This window comes from Rattus norvegicus, chromosome 12, assembly GCF_021556685.1.
Source record: "Rattus norvegicus strain SHRSP/BbbUtx chromosome 12, alternate assembly SHRSP_T2T, whole genome shotgun sequence".
NCBI lineage: Eukaryota > Metazoa > Chordata > Mammalia > Rodentia > Muridae > Rattus > Rattus norvegicus.
Window position 1 is genome coordinate 4,968,816 of NC_141545.1, and position 20,171 is coordinate 4,988,986.

The window sequence follows — 20,171 nt, forward strand, 5'->3', positions numbered from 1 at the left end:
AAGTCTTAAGATTGTTGAATGAAAGCCTCTCCCATGAATTTACGGCACAGGAAGATAACATTCAAGGGATGCCTCAGCTCCCTTAGCAGATACCAGTTATCTCCTCAGTCAACACCCAGTGTCTCCACCACCTGACCTCTTTGCCTCCAGCTATCACTGCCTATATCCTCATCTCCCCCTCCTCTGTGTTTCACAAAGGACACTCCCCCTACCTGAAAGGTAGAAAGCCTCTTCGGGACCCTGAATAACTGGGTCCCCTCTGGCGGGGACAGCTAATGGGTACAAAATGGACCTAGAGTTAGTGTTCTAACATGTCACTGTGGACACTGCACTAGACTTACAAAGGGAAATATAATGAAGATATTTTAGATCACCAAGCAATTTCTTACTCATACCAGGTCCACGTAACACAAAACAGTAACTAAAAATAGTATAAAATAGATTTTATACTATTATATATCTATATAATTGATATATAAAATATATATCAATTTTTTATTAGTTTTCTTTGATTTTTTTGCTTATACTTTAGCCTTTTATCATTTGAAAATTCTTTGAATCATCAATGTATTTCATTACACTTAAGATAAACCTGTAAAGTTTTTCTATGGATAAATTAGGAAAATGTTTTAATCCTATTTTTATATTAGGATTTTTCCACCTATTTTTTTTTCTTTACTCTTAAGATTGAATGCAGATCTCTCAGACACTGCTTATATTTTAAAATAGATAGATGCAGATGATTTTAGAATTATCTTTATTCGATAATTTCATGTAAGTACAGAAATGCCAAATCACCTGCACAATCACAAGATATCCCCAAACCTTTCACTATATTCATATTCTTTCCTTTTCTTGACTTTAATAATTACCAATGTATAAAATATTAACTTTTGTTCTTAGCATTGTATAGAAAACAACTGCACTGTCCTCATGAGTCAATGCTTATGCCATGCCTGGGGGACAGCATTTTACTACATGCCTCCATTATTTTAGTAATCTGTTTTAAAATTCATGCCTTGTTAGTGATAGTATCAGCTCACTGTAGCACATTTAGTCTATTAATATGTAATTTCAATGTTTATAGTTATTATTTCTATCTGAAGATATAGGCAAATATACTTACATTAAAAGTTTTTTTATTTGTTTTTGAAAAATTAAAACATTTTATTCCTCATAGAAGGAGCTTGTGAACTATTCTAAGGTTGATCTTCTCTCTTAAGAATTGTTTACATTTCTGTTGTTCATCATGAGTCAAGAAATATTTTAGCATATATAAATAAACTACTAGTTCTACTTTAGTTTTCATGCTTTAAAAATGTTATTTGTAGAAATATTTTATTTAAAAAGTCTCTTTGTCTTGAAATCTGTATTACAAACAAAATCAACATCAGAAAGAGATGTACACATCTTTGCAAATATTAATTAGACATTAATATGTTTCTATTGCTCTGAAAACAAAATATTTTAAAATAATGTGAATTAAAGTCCCATGTGAATTATTACTCTATCTCATGTGCGGAATTCTTTATAATAAAACTTTGTTGTCTTAAAATTATACCAATGTTTTCAGACATTCATCAAAATATCAGAAGCTTTACTTTTCTTTAAATGTTCTATGCTTACCGTGTGTGTGTCTGTCTGTCTCTCTCTCTGTGTGTGTGTGTGTGTGTGTGTGTGTGTGTTCCTATGAGTATGTGGTTTATAAATATATATACATATTTCAATGTGCCATATTGGTGTAAGAAGGAAACTTGCAGGTGATTATTTCCTTCTGGGATGTATGATTTCTGAGCCCTGATCTATATTCACCCATAGGTGATTAATTTTACATTCTGAACAAAACCTTAAATTTTTCCTTTCTTGTTACATTCCAACCACAAGATCACAGCTGGTTTTTTTTCATATTCTAAGATGTTTTTGCATAATTGTTAGCCTCTGCATAAAAAGATACAAAGTCAGTTAGTATAAGTTGTCCTTTTCATAAAATTCTACTAAGCTGACATGTAACATTGGTGTCTTGGATGAATCATCAGAAGCACTCAAACATATGCACAAACACACACACACACACATACACACACATAGGCACACACACATGCAAATGCACCACAGACATAGACACAATCACTCATATTATTTTCAAAGTAATAGATTATGCATAGCAGTTGATTAATAAAAAGTAAAAATTAAAAAATAATGAATGAAACCTTTGTAAAAGAGATGGCTTGTGAAGTGGTTTTCTTAGGTTTGGGTTCAAGGTTGTTATGGATAGGGAGAGAGCACATGTGCTGTGTTTCTTGTTTCTCATTTAAGGGACTGTTTCTTAGATACTTACAGTCCTCATCAAAGATAACTGATAATATAGATACTATCTTCATGAAAATATACTTATGTACTCACTGTCTGGTTATTTATTAGATTTCTAGTACATCAGTGGTTTCTTGTCCGATTACTATGCTTTGATTTCATGCTATATTCTTGCTGAGGTCTTCCTAGGTCTCTGGAGCAGATTCTAAATGTGAGAGGCAGTAGAGAGCTAATAGTACAAGTACGTTGTTTTTTTCCTGGGAGTGTTAAGAAATGGCATCTTGTTTCTAAAATATTCATTTTGGATCCCTAGATCTATCACCATTAAAGAATTCAACACTCTATATCTGTATGCCATCTAAGTATTTACAAACCCTGATATGATAAGAGTGCTCACTAATTTTAATTTTTATAAAAATAATTGTGCTGCTTCCCAAACTCATTTTCCTAGAACTGTGCATGTGAAGCACATGGAAGTAAGGCTGTAATGATGGAAGTCCAGTTGGAGAGGAAGCAAACGTCTCTGCTCTCCCTGACTACATTCTGCCATAATGAAAGAGAAATCAGGATGCTGAGCTTTAGCACCCATGGCTTCTCAGTCACCCTTTATCATACACAACCTGTTACAGTTATGTTTGATTTTTCAGTACCCAAGAACTAAATTCTAAGATAAATATGTTAGACTGCGTGTCTTCCAGACTTAACCTATGCGAAGAAAATGAGTTATACATTAGAGGAGTTGTTACAGATTATAAATTATAAATAATGAGTAGATCATATTAATTTTGTATTCATGAGCTTTCAGGATATTTTATAGCATTTTTCTCTCTGTGCATTCTATAGCCTCTGTATGTAACAGCAACAAACTTTGATGTGGTGAATGACATAATCAGCAAGTTACTACCAGTGATAAGAAAGCATGTAAGTTACCTTCAATCTATTTTGAGTTAAAAATTGAATTTTGCTTTTGAGATTCACATATGTGGAAATGTGTAAATTCAGATGAAATTTGATCATGATACCTTTACAAATCATATTTTACAAATGCCTCCTTTTTAATCAGAAGTTATTGAAGACATAGTAATAGTTCTTTGAGTGACATTTTTTCTTGAATTCGTGTCTAGTTTTATATGAAATGAAAGTCATAGCCCAATGGTTTGAGCTGTATGTGTAGTTTCACTATATAATACATATCCACTGTAATAAATTGTGATTAATTTGTCATATGCTCACACCTAATTTAAAGGGTGCCAATGTTAGAGGGAATATTTTCTCTTTCTTTCTTTCTTTCTTTCTTTCTTTCTTTCTTTCTTTCTTTCTTTCTTTCTTTAATTAGACTATACTGCCTATTTGGTATGTAATTCTGTAGTCTTCCCCATTTCTTCTTGTTTTTATTTCTCTTGTGTGAATGTGTAAGTGTACATGTTCTAGTGTATTTATTTTTAACTTTTAATAAATCTTTAATAAATGAGTCTACATTTCTATGTCTTTTCTGCATACATATCTGTGTATATATTGTCTTTCTATTTTTAAATGTGCATGTGTATCTCTTTGTAGCTCTGTGTGTGTGTGTGTGTTTATCTGTGTTTATGCATCCCTGTCTATTGCTTTCTGTGAGTTTGTACAATGAGAATCCACATGTCAGTCTGCCTCTCTGACTATATTCCCCTCTACCTCTGTCTACCTCTCTCTCTCACTCTCTTTTTCTGTTTCATTATCACCCTCTCCATGTATGTTGGGGTGTAAATGGGTAGTGGTGGTGTGTCTATTTGAGTGCTTTTTGTCTGCTAGTTTAACACTTAAAAACTCTATGGGACAACGTCATTGGTTTTAAATAGGAGTCTACAAGAAAAGAAAATTAATAATAATTCCAGTTAGAGCCACTCCTGGAGGGTGCTCAATATCTCAACAGAATGTTCTATTTAGATGATTATTTCAAATGGATCCAAAACACTGTGTGTAGTAATTATGTTCTAGAACTTCTCTTCAGTATGAGGCCTATTTTCCCGGAGAGACATATGTCCTTCTTCTTCTTCACAGACTGGACATCTCTCAATGAAATCCAAAGGCTGTTTTCACTTCTAGGCACCCTCAAAGACTCTCTGTTTTTGACTCTTGTGTTCACTCTTGTCAAAGTTATCATATCTTTTGAATGTTAACTTTGCTAAACTCATTATAGCCACCACGAGTATATGCCTCTGTGGACACTAGGTTCTGTGCTCATGTTAAATCGAAATTCAATATACGACACACAGTCTGCACAGATGTAAGAAATTTCAAAATACTATTTGTCTTGGTTAGTGGTAATGGCTGAATGCAACTTCTTATTTTATTGTGCATCAGTAGATCAAGGTTCCCTCCAAGAGGAAAGGCAAGTACCCAAAGATTTTCTCCTGAAATCAGTCCTGTTTACTCAAACCTGTGGTCAGAAGAAATATCATTATTACTGGTTTAAATAATTTCCCTGCTAAAGAGCTAGAAATGACAAGTAAAGGAAATTGCTAGATTCTTCAAGACTCGGATGTCAGTTTATTTGTGGTGGTTGGTTCTTTTTGCCTCCCAGAACATTGAAGATTACCAACTGTGGTTCTGTCCTGGCCCTGGGAAAGCTCCAAGAGTACTCCAAGGTAATAACAGGAAAATCTAAGGAGGTGAATCCTCACTATTTTCATTATTTAGTCTTAAACTTGAATAAACACTAAAGCAAAATGACTTAAGTATAATTTCATTCTTTTAAATCATAATTAATTACTAATATAACATTCAGAAACAATTTGATACCTCATAAGCAACAGCCTTAGAATGACAGGAATTTTTCTGTGCTTTCTGTTTCAGAAACAGAATTTTCCTCATAAGGCAAACAAAACAAAACTCTAGACATATTGTTTTTGGAGAAAACAACTTAAGAAAGTCATTTGGTGATCATAACAGAAACTCTTCCTAGCTATCTATCTCAAGGGTTTCCATCACTCACATGGTAGCTCACAACCGTCTATAACTCCGGTTTCAGGGGATCTAATTCCCACATCTGACCTGCACAGACACCAAGTCTAAAATGGTGATCAGGTATATATGTGAGCGAAAGACTTACACAGAGAAACAAGTTTAAATCTAAAATGTAAAATCTTCACTTTTTTATTTATTCCAAATTATGTAGATTGCGTTGTAATGAATAGTAGAAATATAGCCCTTTCTCTGAATCCATGTAAAATATTCAGTGCACATCTCCTATGACCAATAATTTTGCAACTGAATATGAAATCATATTCTGACTTCTGGAGACAACCTGACTTAATTACAGCTATTCTGTTTGTTGCCTTCTTTTATTTCTCACCGGATTATTACCAAATAAATAATAGTAATAAAATTATCAGAAAAGTTTGAATAAGAACTAAAAATTTGAGATCACAAAGTATTCTGGCAAAGCTGATCTTTTAAAAGCTACTGAAATTTTGAAGCTCTAACCCATAAAGTTGACCTTCATACCAGTGACATAACTCTCTGCAGATTTAAGGGCATGCTCTCCCACTAATGCCAGATAAGAAAACATTCTCGTACATAGGTGCCTGTGGCCTCTCAACAGCCCATGTATGCTCTTTGGTTGGTGGCTCAGTCTCTGATAGCTCCCAGGCGTCCAGATTGATATTGCTGGTCTTTCTATGATGTTTCCAATCCTTTCAGTTCTCCCAACTTTTCCACAGGGCTTGTTGACCTCAGTCCAATGGTTAGATGTAATATCTATATCTGTTTTAGTCAGCTGCTTGCAGGGCCTCTCAGAGGACAGCCAAGCTAGGCTACTGGCTGCAAGCACAACATTGTATCAGTAATAATATTTGGGATTGGTACCTAATAATGGGATGAATCCCAAGTTGAGCCTGTCACTAACTGGTCACTGCTTCAGACTCTATTCCATTTTTGTCCTGCATTTCTTTTAGACAGGAGCAATTTGAGGTTGAAAGTTTTGTAGGTGTGTTAGTGTCCCTATCCAACCACAGGTGTCCTGTCTGATTTAAAAAGGTGGTCTCTCTTCAAATTTTACATCTGTGTGATTTTGCGTTTGGGGAAAATTTCCTACCCTTAGTCTTGGGAGCACCCCTATCCAATGTCTCTGGGATATTCTAGAGGTTCCCACCAACCCCGAGTGCTGTATATTTCCATTCGTTCTCTTGGGTCCCTTGTCCTCTCTCATGTCTCTCCCATACCTGATCCTGACCTGTTCTCTTCCCATTCCACTCTCACACATATCTCTCCTTTCCTCTGCCTCCCATAGTTATTTATTTCCTTTTGCTAACTGGGATTGAAGCATTCTTACTTAGGCTTTCCTTATGGTTTAACTTTTAGTGTCATGGATATTCTGTATATTTTGTGTAGTGTCACTGATTAATGAATATATACCATTCATGTCCTTTGGAGTCTGGGTTAGCTCACTCAGAATATATTCTAGATCTATGCAATTGCCTGCAAATTTAATGATGTCTTTTATTTTTAGTAGCTGAATAGTATTCCATTGTGTAAATAAACCATATTTTCTGAATCCATTCTTTGGTTGAAGAATATCAGGGTTGCTTATTACAAATATGGCTGCTATTAACATAGTAGAGCTTGCATCTTTGTGGTACTGTGGAGCATCTTTTGGCTATATGCCGAGGACCTGTATATCAGCGTCTTCAGGTACAACTATTTCCAGTTTGCTGAGGAACAGCCAGATTGGTTTCCATAGTGGTGGTAGTTTGCCATCCCACCAGCAATGGAGGAGCATTCTCGTTTCTCTACAATCTCACCAGCAAGATCTGTAGTTCTGTTTCTATTTTGAGAATAGTTTAAGGAGTTTTGGTATTAGCTCTTATTTGAAAGTCTGGTAGAATTATGCACTGAATTATGCATCGTGCCCTAGTCTTTTTGTTACTGTTTTTGTTTTTGGTTGTTTTTAATGAATTCTTTTAGTTCCTTAGGGGTTATGGGACTGATTAGTTTATCTGATCTTGATTTAACTTTGGTATGTGGTATCTGTGTAGAAAATCATCCATTTCATATAGATTTTCAAGCTTTGTCAACTATAGTCTTTTGTAGTAAAACATGATGTTTTTTTTAATTTCTTCAATTTCCACTATGTCTCCTTTTTCATTTCTGATTTTGTTAATTTGCATACTATTTCTGAGACTTTTAGTTAGTTTAGGTTTATGTATCTTGTTGATTGTCTCAAAGAACAGGATCTTGGTTTTATGGATTCTGTTTCTAATTGATTTCAGACTTAATATTATTTCCTGTTGTCTGCTTCTCTTTAGTGTGTTTTCTTATTTTTGATCTAGATTTTCATTGTGCTTTTAAGTTGCTAATATAGGATAATACAATTATCTTTGTGAAGACAATTAGTGCTCATATTTTATTTTACGTATGCCGTATGAAATATTTAAATTGGTTAATATGAAGCTAGAGGAGTGAAGTAGGGTTCTTTTTTTTTTTTTTTTTTTTTTTTTTTTCGTGCTGGGGACTGAACCCAGGGCCTTGCGCTGGCTAGGCAAGCACTCTAACACTGAGCTAAATCCCTAACCCCAGTGAAGTAGGATTCTTATGATGTAAAAATATTATTGGTATTAATTCTCCAACAGGCCTGTCTTAAAAGGGTTAGAGAAGAATACAGCAAAAGTCCCCCTACACAGTGCATTCTTAGGTCTATATTCTCAAAACAAAGTGATACACTGAAAATTTTCTCCTCATTATTTTTAGAGTTCTCAGCTTAATTTATTATAGTATTCCTGTAAGGGATGTAATGTTCTAGTATGTACAGTCTACATTATCCTGAAGAAGGAGAAGGAGGAGAGAAGGAGGGGGAGGGGGAGGACGAGGAGAAGAAATACAACAAAGCATTCTAAATTGTATCAGAAGGGTTTCCTATATTCAGTTACAGTAGTTACAATTCATGTTTTTTTTCCTCATAGGGCATGAGTATCCGCATGACATTAGAATGATAAATATTCAAAGGAACTTCAGTTCACGGGACTTAAGAAATTTTACAGCTTTCCTTCCCTACCTGGGGTAATCATGAAATATCTAAACGCTCATGTACATGGGAAATTCATCTTGAAACTCAGAAACTCAGCAAGCAGCCAGCAGCAAAAAATTGAGTCTGTCATCTTCCTTCAGGTGGCTTGTCTTAGTTCCCATTTTAATTTGTCATAAAATATCGCAGCATACTATCATTTTCTTGCTTAGGAAAGGGACACTGTAATAAAAAACACACTAAAGCAGTATGTTTCAGGTCCATGTTAAGAGTACTCTAAATTCTGATGTAAAGACTAATCTTGGTTATAGGGAGAACATTTCATTTTTCCCAGGCAGATATTTGCCATAAACTGGTATGCCAAAACACTCTGTACACACATTTTTGTCCCATTAGAATAAGCAGGTCTAAGACATGAATTGTGATATGTTCCCATTAAGTGGTTTCGTGATTAGAGCACAAAATTACTTATGAAGTATATTTTGACAATCTATTGCAATGAAATCTACATAGAAAAACAAGATGTATGGTATTGAAGATAATCTTTTGCAGGTTTGACTAGAAATCACCTTAGGCTTGTAGCCCAGTCTCTAATCTCATTTCAAATCGTATAACAAATAACTTTTAGACCTATATCTAGATTCGAAATGCCCCTAATATTGATAGACTGGGACGTTTTAATTATTTTTTCAAATGATGGAATACTATAATTATTTCTCCTTATTCTCCTTTCCTGAAAACCTCCCACTTATACCTCTGATTTCTTTTAAACTTTGCTTTTTTATTTTTATTAATTTTATTTACATTTGAAATGTTGTCCCATTCCTGGTCCCCCTACCAAGAATACCCCACCACATCCCTCTTCCCCTTTGCCTCTAAGAGGGTGCTCCCCCACCAACCTACCTACTCCCACCTTACCCTTCAAGTATCCCTCTTCTTTGGGGCATCAAGCCTCCACAGGAACAAGAATATCCGCTCCAACTGAGGCTAGACAAGACAGCCATCTCTTACATATGTAGCAGGGACTGCAGACTGGCAGTGTATGCTCTTGGGTTGTTGACTAAGACCCTGGGAGCTCTGAGGGGTCAAGTTAAGTAATATTATTGTTCTTCCTATGGGGTTGCTATCCCTCTCTCTTCCTTCATTCCTTCCCCTAACTTTTTCATTGGGGTGCCAGGACTCAGTCATGTGGTTGGCAGAGAGTATCTGCATCTGTCTCAGTCAGAAGCTGGGAGACCCTCTCAGAGGACAACCCTGTCAGGTTCCTGTATGCAAGCATATCATTTCATCATCAACACTGTCATGGTTTGGTGTCTATGGATGGGATAGATAAGATGTCGAGGCAATCTTTGGATGGTCTTTTCAGTCTCTGCTACAGTTTTTGTCCATGCATATTCTTTAGACAGAAACAATTCGGAGTAAAAAATTTTGATATGTGTTTTGGTTTACATATATATAAACACACACACACACATGCATGCACACACACACACACACACACACACACACACATCTTTGTCCATCTATCTAATATTACTTGTGATTTCAGGCGTCATAATTTTGCACTAGACAGCCAGGCAGACAGTATGTTTTTCAGTGATGAAGTCTATTTTATATTGTGTTATATGACTCATTTGTTTACTTTTAATTTATTTGTTTTAAGTAACATATTTAAAATTGTATTATAGTCCAATATTCTAAAAGAAAACTCAGAAGCAAAAAAGAAACTTAATTTCAGCTCTGAACTGACACTATAGTGTATAGTCATGTATATTTTCTCATAAGGGGGACATGCTGCTGCTGAAATAAACTTAACAATGGTTCTTCAAAATGCTCAACAAGAAAAGTAAGGATGAAAAGAGCTTCATTATGACATTTGAAAAAATAGAAAATTTTTAAATGAGAATAAAAGTAAGGGTGGCTATGAAAATGGATGTAATTATTGAAGCAACAGCCTATACATAGTTCAGGGAGCTTGTTCAATCAATGTATCTAGTATTTCATGATACAGTATGGAGTTAGACAGCATCATCTTGTGAGAATTCCCACTACAGAACACAAGACCATGTCTTAGAGACATCACTAAGATTAATAACAGTGTAGGGCATATGAGAAGAAGGTTACATAAGCACAGCAGGATGATTAACCCATTATAATAGGGACATTTTGCAATTGAAAGTTGGTGTTGTAAAAGATGTTTGTAAATTACACTATCCCATGTAATGATCTCAACTCCTGCTCAGATATGAAGGAAAAAACTTTTAAGAAAAAAAGAACTTCTATAACATCGCAGTTGAACAGGAGCTCTGTGCCCCACCAGGACCAAGTATGCACCACCCCACCATTTAAAAAGGGAAGAAAACTGGAAGAGAATTCAGTTCCATTTGTCAGGATGGCATCCTGCCCGCAGCAATTCTGGTATGTCTCAAACGGTGTTCCTCTGGCTCTCCTAAGACAAAATCTTGCTTCTTAAATACCTGACCCCTTCACTTCTATCACCATGTGGAGTAAAAATTGTCTCTCAAATCATTGGCTTTCCAGTAGGAAGATGAGAGAGGGCTATTCAGAAACCATCTATTGGAAAAGTTGGATTTAATCCCTTAACTATTTTGGAAAATCTGTTATAAAGAAATGTTGCCTGATCTTTAAGGGATAATATTAGGATGGGATGTGTAGAACAAAAGATTGAGGCACAAAACCAGCTTTAGGTCGTCAGTGTCCATGCCAGCACGTGCACTGCACCCGTGCATACCATTGGTCTTGTTCTCAAGGAGCAAATAGTAGTCTGTGGTGTGTGAAGCCTGACAGGTAGTTCTCTATCATCTTCTCATGACATGCTGTACCTACTAAAAAAGAAAAGGCCCACAACCACGGGTGTCTTTTTAGAATCTCTGAGTATAACATTGTGCCAAACAGTAAAGGACAAATTGGATTCGGAAGAGGAGGTGGATATAAACAAGCAATCAGTTAATGTAGTGGCGTGGATCTTTAAGGTAGGGAATGTCTTTCAATCATCCACCTCAGGATTCCTCTGAGTCTATGGGAGTAGTTGTCTTCATTTTGCATTCCCTTGAATGACAGTAGATATGTATGAGAGAATTCGTATATGCTCAAAGTCTCCTCTGTTAGTGTTAATAACATGGATGATGTTCAGAAATTGTTTAAGCAATGTGATTGTTGAACTGTCAAAAGTGAAACCTCCCCTCATTTCTAGGAGACCAAATCTCAAAGCGAATGTCCCTATCCTCTTGTGTACAATTTTTCTGACTGTCTCAACCTATGCTCAGAGCAAACAGTTCAGGAGGTATATATATATATATATATATATATATATATATATATATATATATATATATATATATATATAAACTGGGGCTCAGAGTCACAGGATAGTTTGTTCTTTGTACCTTGACTAGCTGTGGTTTTCAGTAATAGTCTCCATCCATTTCAGAGAACCTTTTTTGATGGGTAAGGGTATATTATCTGTGAAGATTAAGTTAAATAATTATAATAGAGTTAGGAGTTACACTTGTTTAGTGAAATAGGGGCAGGGCATTCTCTAAGAACCATGAAGACATGTGCCCCCATGCTTCCAGTACCAGACATGGCTTTCTGCTCCTGAGAAATTCGATAATAACTTCCTATGGTTGTCTTGTGGGTATCATAATTGTATTTTTCTATCATTTAAAAATAGTATTTGAACTGGAGTATTAATCGCTTATATGTGCTAGTTTGCTCAGCTGTCCACTAGAGGCATGCTGAGCTAAGAAAAGATTTTTCTATAGTCCAAGTAAATCTGAAAATGTACTCTTTGGTCTCTAGCTTAAATAGATGAAACTTACTGGGACCACATATAATGGAACGTTCTAACTAGGGGAAATTTGGGGAACTGTGAAGAAAGTTGGAACTAAACTGAAATTTACAGGTGAATGTACTTTGAATAATTTCCATGTTTAATTTTTTCCACAAAAATATTATTCCTGTCTTTATAAGGACTTCCTCCAAAACCTCAAGGGAAGTCTAATGACTTCAAAACTGTATGATGAGTGGATTGCTGTACCCGAAAAGGTCAATGATGAAGAGAAATTAGCTGCAGTGCAGAGGTAATTGTTGGAAACTGTGAACAACCTCAACATAGAAGTAACATTTGCTTACACACATTAGAAATTATATATCACAGAAACATTTACTAAGAACACTGACAGACAGCAAAAGCTTTCAATTGTTCACAGACATGGAAGACAGTTTCAAAAGAGTGTGAGTTACAGTGGGAATCACAGTAGCCCAGACTTATAATCTTACTTTCATATTCCAATTAGATTTGTCTTTTTTCTGAATTGGGTAAATATTTCAAGCAATAATTTGAGTACCAACTCTTTCATTTTATTTACAGTGCATCCTGCATACAATATGATTACTCTTTTCCCTTCATATTTACAAATTGAGTATACTTGTTTTAAAATAACTGTCTCTGTGTTCAGTCTTTTAGATAAAATGCCACCTGAAAATGCGGCTCTTCTGAGGCAACTTTTTTGTATATTATATGAAATTAAAAGTAACTGTTCTGTTAATGAAATGTCTTCTTACCACCTATCTGTTGGGTTAGCCCCATGTCTCTTATTTGTGCCCAGCTCCTGCAATAATGGAGTGACAAATGATATTGGCAAAAGGATAATTAGATAAGAACTTTATGCCTAGCATTGATAAGCCTTTACAATGAGACAGGAAAACAGGAAATCCCTGAGAATCTTGGTTATTTTGTTGTTGTTGTTGTTGTTGTTGTTGTTGTTGATTGTTTTGGTTTTTGTTTTGTTTCATTTTGTAAAGTAAGTACAGCTTTGAAAGGTGTTCTTCTGGAGGGAAGGAATCATTGGTGCATTTTAAGTAAAATAGAAATGGGTATTTGAGCTCAGTGACTCAGTCTTTTGTCTTTGTCACTGAGAATATCCTAACACTAACCCAGTGAGAACAAATGCTGTGAAATGATACAAAATCTAAGTATTAGTTCAGCAGTCAAGACTTAATTCTGACATATTCAGTGTAGAATGTGTGAAATTCTACTTGTTTTCAAGGTGATTTCCCCAACTAAAAAAGGCAATGCAATTTGGATTTTTTTTATCAGATGTGATCCTTAAGAATCCCTGATTAATGTGAGTAAAATACCATTGGCCTCAGGATGCTGGTTTTGATTGGTTTAGAGAAATTATTTTGTATAATTTTCTATGTTAGTCATCTTTCAAGTACTATAATAAACTACCAAATCTTATGCAGTACAGTGATCAAATGGTTATTTTGACTCTAAGTATTTGAGGTTCTGATCCATTATTAATTGACCAATTGTCCTTGGAACTGTAAGGAACATACTGTAAAACAACTCAACTGAGAAACAATAATATTTCTTATATTGTGTAGAAGAATCAAAGATCAGGAGAAGACAGGGTTCCAAAGTACCTGCCATTGAAGGTACATAATTACCCCATTTCCTCCCAGTAGATCTTATTTCAAAGACCTCCCAATATAATGAATCATAAAATCAAGATGTTACCATTGCATCTGCACTGAGTCATCACTGTATTAAGATTAAGTAATTAACTAAAGATATGTGAAGAAATGGCACCTACAGTGATATATTGAAGCAGCTGTTAACATTGCACTGCACTGAGACACATGAATTTCACTTCTCAGATGGGTTTGCCTGTCTCTTACTTTTTAGACAGCCCATGGGAACTTTCAATGGGATGGTACCCACATTCATAGGCCATCTTCCCTCCTTAGCTCTGCCTTTCTATAAGCAGCCTTATAATCATGCTCACACATATATGTGTAAAATGTAACCAAAGCTATTTCAGTGTACAGTATGTATCACATACTGGCCATCACAATGTAAAAACTGGAAATCATTCTCTTATGTAACATTGCACTGTGATGATCACACTTGAACATCTGATCTCACAATCTTTTAAATTTCTGACAAAAAGCCTGCCCCTATTTCTAACAGCTAAATTTTTCTCAGAATTTTGAACGGCATATTTTTAGCATCCAAGACTAAGACGTAAAATGTGATTTTGCAACCATGTTTTTGCCCTGTGTTGCAACCTGTGTTTGCCCTGTTTTTTCATAGATTTCTCTAGTAGAATTTATGATCGAAAATTCTCCAAGAGATTTTGGAGAGGACTTGGCTGCAGTGCGGCATGGAACATCACTATGTCATCCTCCTGGAGGAAAGTCCTCATGTTCCCAGAATAATGCAACAAATATTGGAAACATAAAGGAAATCGAACATTGACTTAGCAGCTGCCCCATTGGGAGAACATGCACTCCTGGTTATAATACACTGTCAAAAAGTCCAGCTGCTCCTCTTTCCTATGAGGGTGTTATAGGTTGTTCTACTCCCAGAACTTAAAGTTAAGTCATTGAGCACTGAAAATATGATTTATAACAAACAGCCATGAAGGATTTACCATGTGATGGAAAATTTCACCTGTGCATTATAAATATTATCCTATTGTTAGAATTTGCTTCCAAATTTTAGTACCTCTTTCCACTGGTCCTGAGTTTGTGCTAGAGGTTAAACACAGAAATGAGATTAAGAAATTAAGAATATGTAAAGAAATGATACTTACAGTGATATATTGATTCTTAACATTTTTCCATCCTTATTAACTTGAGTATTTCTTATTTACATTTCTTTTTAAATTTATTAAATTGAGTGTTTCTTATTTACATTTCGGATGTTATTCCCTTTCCCGGTTTCCGGGCCAACATTCCCCAACCCCTTCCACTCCCCTTCTATATGTGTTCCCCTCCACATCCTCCCCCACATTACCACCCTCCCCCCAACAATCACGTTCACTGGGGTTTCAGTCTTGGCAGGACCAAGGGCTTCCCCTTCCACTGGTGCTCTTACTAGGATATTCATTGCCACTTATGAGGTTAGAGTCCAGGCTCAGTCCATGTATAATCTTTGGGAAGTGGCTTAGTCCCTGGAAGCTCTGGTTGCTTGGCATTGTTGTACTTTTGGGGTCTCGAGCCCCTTCAAGCTCTTCCAGTCCTTTCTCTGATTCCTTCAACGGGGGTCCTGTTCTCAGATCAGTGCTTTGCTGCTGGCATTCGCCTCTGTATTTGCTGTATTCTGGCTGTGTCTCTCAAGAGAGATCAACATCTGGTTCCTGTTGGCCTGCACTTCTTTGCTTCATCCATCTTCTCTAATTGGGTGGCTGTATATGTATGGGCCACATGTGGGGCATGCTATGAATGGGTGTTCCTTCTGTCTCTGTTTTAATTGTTGCCTCCCTATTCCTTCCCAAGGGTATTCTTGTTCCCCTTTTAAAGAAGGAGTGAAGCATTCGCATTTTGGTCATCCGTCTTGAGTTTCATGTGATGTGTATCTAGGGTAATTCAAACATTTGGGCTAATAGCCACTTATCAATGAGTTCATACAATGTGTGTTTTTCTGTGATTGGGTTACCTCACTCAGGATGATATTTTCCAGTTCCCTTCATTTGCCTATGAATTTCATAAAGTCATTGTTTTTGATAGCTGAGTAATATTCCATTGTGTAGATGTACCATATTTCCTGTATCCATTCCTCTGTTGAAGGGCATCTGGGTTCTTTCCAGTTTCTGGCTACTATAAATAAGGCTGGTATGAACATAGTGGAGCACGTGTCTTTGTTGTATGTTGGAGCATCTTTTTGATATATGCCTAAGAGATGTATAGCTGGGTCCTTAGGTAGTTCAATTTCCAATTTTCTGAGGAACCTCCAGACTGATTTCCAGAATGGTTGTACCAGTCTGCAATCCCACCAACAATGGAGGAGTGTTACTCTTTCTCCACATCCTCGCCAGCTTTTGCTGTCACCTGAGTTTTTGTTCTTAGCCATTCTGTCTAGTGTGAGGTGGAATCTCATAAATTTATGTAAGAAAATAGCAACTCAATAGCAAATTGGATTTTCTCTATGTAACAGCTCTGGTTGTCATGATCAGTGAACCAAACTGAAATCAAATTTACAGAGATCCTCTTGGCTCTGCTTTCTGAGATCTAGAAATAAAGGCATGTGCCACCATCCTAGTCTCTTACGAAAATCTGAAAATATAGCATAATAAACCCAAATGTTTGTCATAGACACTACGATCTCAGATTTGAGCTCACAGATCAGTGGAGAAACCCAAAGAATATAACAGAAGTGCAGTTAGACAAATTGTGTTGTGAAGTACAGATACTGCTGGTACTTTACTGTTGTCCACGGCAGTCAGAAAGTCACACAAGGGGATGTAAAGATTGGTACTATATGACTGTTTGATTCTAATTCCTATAAGCATAGCTTTTAATAACTTACTCTTTATACATGAAGAATGGACCATATAGAACTATATATCAAGTGCCTTATGAAGCAAGATTATTATAAATGTTATAATATTAATTAGTTATTTTCTGTGTATTAGTGATATTGCATAAGGCATGCAGGTGGTAAAAGGAAAAGGGTACGCTAGGGCTAAATGAAGACTAAATGAGTTCAGTTACAGCAATGATTTCCCTTCTTCCATAGATTCACAAAAACACAAAGACAATGTATATACTAACCCAAGAGTAACATCTATTAATCCACCACAAGAAAAACAAAGTTGCCTATTCCAAAACTTGTGAGTATCATTTTGTGTTTCTACAGCACCTTCATTTAATTAAACAGATTAATGTTTATATGACCTATACATGAAAGTAAGATCCTTGTAAAATAGGAATAATTTGCACTGAAGTTTGAGTCATGTAATTGAAAGAAATCCAAAATACAAAATTAAAAGAAATAGTATTCCCACGTTTTACAGTGATTGCATCAAAGATCCTAACCCACCAGCTTCTTGGAGGAAATGGGTCTAGGGAAGTACACCTCTGATAACCAGACTGTACAGTCTTCCAGCTTCTTTATGACTCCATATTATTCTGGAGTCGATCCCTTAATAGCATGGCCTCTGAGATTACTCAATCTTTTATAATTAATATCTATAGACTTTTACTTTACTTTATCAATGAAGTAGATGTATACCTTATATTTTTTGCTATATACTAACATCTTTTATTATAGTGGACTAGATTTAAATGCTGCCTAATATGGCTTATTCTATTTTAAACTACTTACTAAACTTCTTTGGAAATATATATTTACTGTCCACATCTAATTTAGCACTATAGCTGAGCTAGGAATTAATTCTTTGTGTGAACCAATTTATCTTGTCAGACACATGAGCTTTACTGCCCATTTCTTAGGTATTTCAGAGCAGAGTTTTCTGGTAACCATGTTTTTAATCATGTAATCAATTGAAAATAGAGAAAATATGGAATAAATCTGTGTATGGTAGTCATTTTTACAGAATAAAATCATGGAAGAATAATTGACAAATACTTGGGTTCTTAAATGTGACTGCATCTTTAGACATAGTTAAAAATATGAAGTCACAGAAAGGGTTGGGGATTTAGCTCAGTGGTAGAGCACTTGCCTAGCAAGTGCAAGGTCCTGGGTTTGGTTCCCAGCTCCGGAAAAAAGAAAAAAAAAAGAAGTCAGAGAAAAAAATTAAAGTGTTAGAAGTAGGGAAATAATATTCATAAAAATAAAAAACTTAGGATACATAATAGAGGCCAGGACAGACAGGAAGTAAAATACCAATTTGATCTCTAGAAGGGAAATATCCCAATATTTACTTAGAATTCCATGCTTCAGAAAGATATTCATAGAAGGAAACAGAAAGCAATAAAGGACTATTCACCAAAATGCTTTGGGGAACAGGAGTCCAAACAAAACTGTGATGTTACAAATTGGGGAAAAATGGATTAGGGAAGAAAATGTATTTGGAAGCTAAAACAGAAAAAAGTTCAATGACTTCTTTATTCCTCTCAGTTATTGCTGTGCACCCAAAACTGTCCTTGCTCAGGACCACAATAAAATATATATTTGTGCTTCAGATGTGGACCTCTATTAATACAAGCTTATCCTTATCCCACACAGGATATGTTATCCATAATTGTAGAGAAAGGACAAGAATCAGATCACATATTCGAAATTTACCTAAAGAATCACACTGGTCCCTGAGGTGTAGGGTTGACAGTGAACAACACAGTGGCTGGGATGAAGAATACATGCTTATAACAGCATCTGTCTTAAAGGTAAGAAAGGTTTTTACATCACCAACATTAACATCCCTCTAGAGATTCATATGTCATTTCTGTCCTTGAGATTACATGACGATGTCTGCTTCCTGGAGCTATGGACACATGATGTCTTGATAAGAGGCATAACATTTAAAAGTCTGACAACCTTAAAGATTCATCACAAAGACACAGGTGAAGAGCTTCTGTTGGAAGCTAACATCCTCATATATCAGATGGGCTTTAGTTTGGCGTTACAAAAGTTCCTACTGATTTCACCTCTGACCATACCTTGTGAAGTAATAGTGAAACAAGTTACAATAGTGGTAAAAGTGTGTTTCACAAAACACATGTTTCAATAACACTTACCGAAAAATGTTCTTCAGAAATAAGAGCTCAAAATGGGTAGCCCATCACTGATCAAAAATTGGTGTAAACAGGCAAAGGCTGGGCAGGGGGGGAATGGGGTTCCTGCGGTCAGCCAGGGGGACAGCACAGGAGGCAGCGGCTTCAGCAGAACAGATTGGCGCTCGGCTGCAGGCACTGATGGAATGGATAGGTAACAGAAGACCACTTCCCTTCCTCCTCAGGGCTTCAGCATGAACGAGTCCTTCCTGCACTCCAACAGCAGCCCTAGTGAACACCTCCGGGCCGAGCAAGGCAGCGGGCTGACTTGGACTCCCAACTTCGAGGAGATCAGCCCTACAAAGTTTCCTGGATTGTACCGGACTGGTGAGCCTTCGCCTCCCCATGACATCCTCCACGAGCGTCCTGATGATGAGAAAGACAATGGAAAGAAAAAAGGAAAATTTAAGGAAAAGGAGAAAAGGACTGAATGCTAAGCTGCCTTCTAGGAAGACAGCTCTGGAGATGAAGCTGAAAGTCCTTCCAAGATGAAGAGGTCCAAGGGAATCCATGTGTTCAAAAAGCCCAGCTGCACTAAAAAGAAGAAAAAGGATTTTAAAATCAAAGAAAAGCCCAAAGAAGAAAAGCATAAAGAGGAAAAGCATAAAGAAAAGAAATGTAAAGACTTGACAGCAGCCAATGCTGTTAAAGATTGGAAGGAGAAGAAGAAAAAGAAGAAGCCAACTCAGTAGTCAGAGGTGCCACAGACAGATGCCCCAAGTCTGAGACCCATTTTTGGCATTCCCTTTGCTGATGCAGCAGAGAGGACCATGATGTACGTCGGCATCCGGCTGCCAGCTGTCTTCCGAGAGTGCGTGGACTACATGGAGCAGCATGGCATGAAGTGGGAAGGCATCTACGAAGTGTCAGGAATCAAATCAAAGGTAGATGAGCAGCCTATGACCGAGAGGAGTCTCCAACCTTGGAAGAATATGAACCTAACACTGTATCCAGCTTGCTGAAGCAGTATTTGCGAGACCTTCCAGAGAATTTGCTTACCAGAGAGCTTATGCCCCGATTTGAAGAGGCTTGTCAGAGGACCACAGAGACGGAGAAAGTGCAGGAGTTCCCTAACTGCCGGAGTATAACCATCTTCTGCTTTCCTGGCTCATTGTGCACATGGACCACATCATTGCCAAGGAGATAGAAACCAAGATGAACATCCAGAACATCTCTCTAGTGCTGAGGCCAACTGTCCAGATCAGCAATCGGGTCCTGTATGTGCTTTTCACACATGTGCAAGAGCTCTTTGGTACCATGGTCCCGAAACAAGTAACAAGACCTCTGCGTTGGTCCAACATGGCCACAATGCCAA

The 20,171-nt window shown here is 36.6% G+C and overlaps 1 pseudogene across 1 annotated transcript in view; it reads left to right on the top strand.

Annotated features, from left to right (window-relative positions):
• LOC148001994 (uncharacterized) overlaps positions 1–20,171 on the top strand; it is a 741,081-nt pseudogene that overhangs the window by 13,245 nt on the left and 707,665 nt on the right. The window contains exons 3-12 of the transcript XR_015634494.1: positions 3,154–3,231; positions 4,874–4,937; positions 8,250–8,431; positions 10,555–10,733; positions 11,120–11,304; positions 12,305–12,414; positions 12,793–12,980; positions 14,431–14,691; positions 16,860–16,953; positions 18,269–18,468. The product of XR_015634494.1 is annotated as an uncharacterized LOC148001994 (transcript). The remainder of the gene's footprint in view (positions 1–3,153; positions 3,232–4,873; positions 4,938–8,249; positions 8,432–10,554; positions 10,734–11,119; positions 11,305–12,304; positions 12,415–12,792; positions 12,981–14,430; positions 14,692–16,859; positions 16,954–18,268; positions 18,469–20,171) is intronic.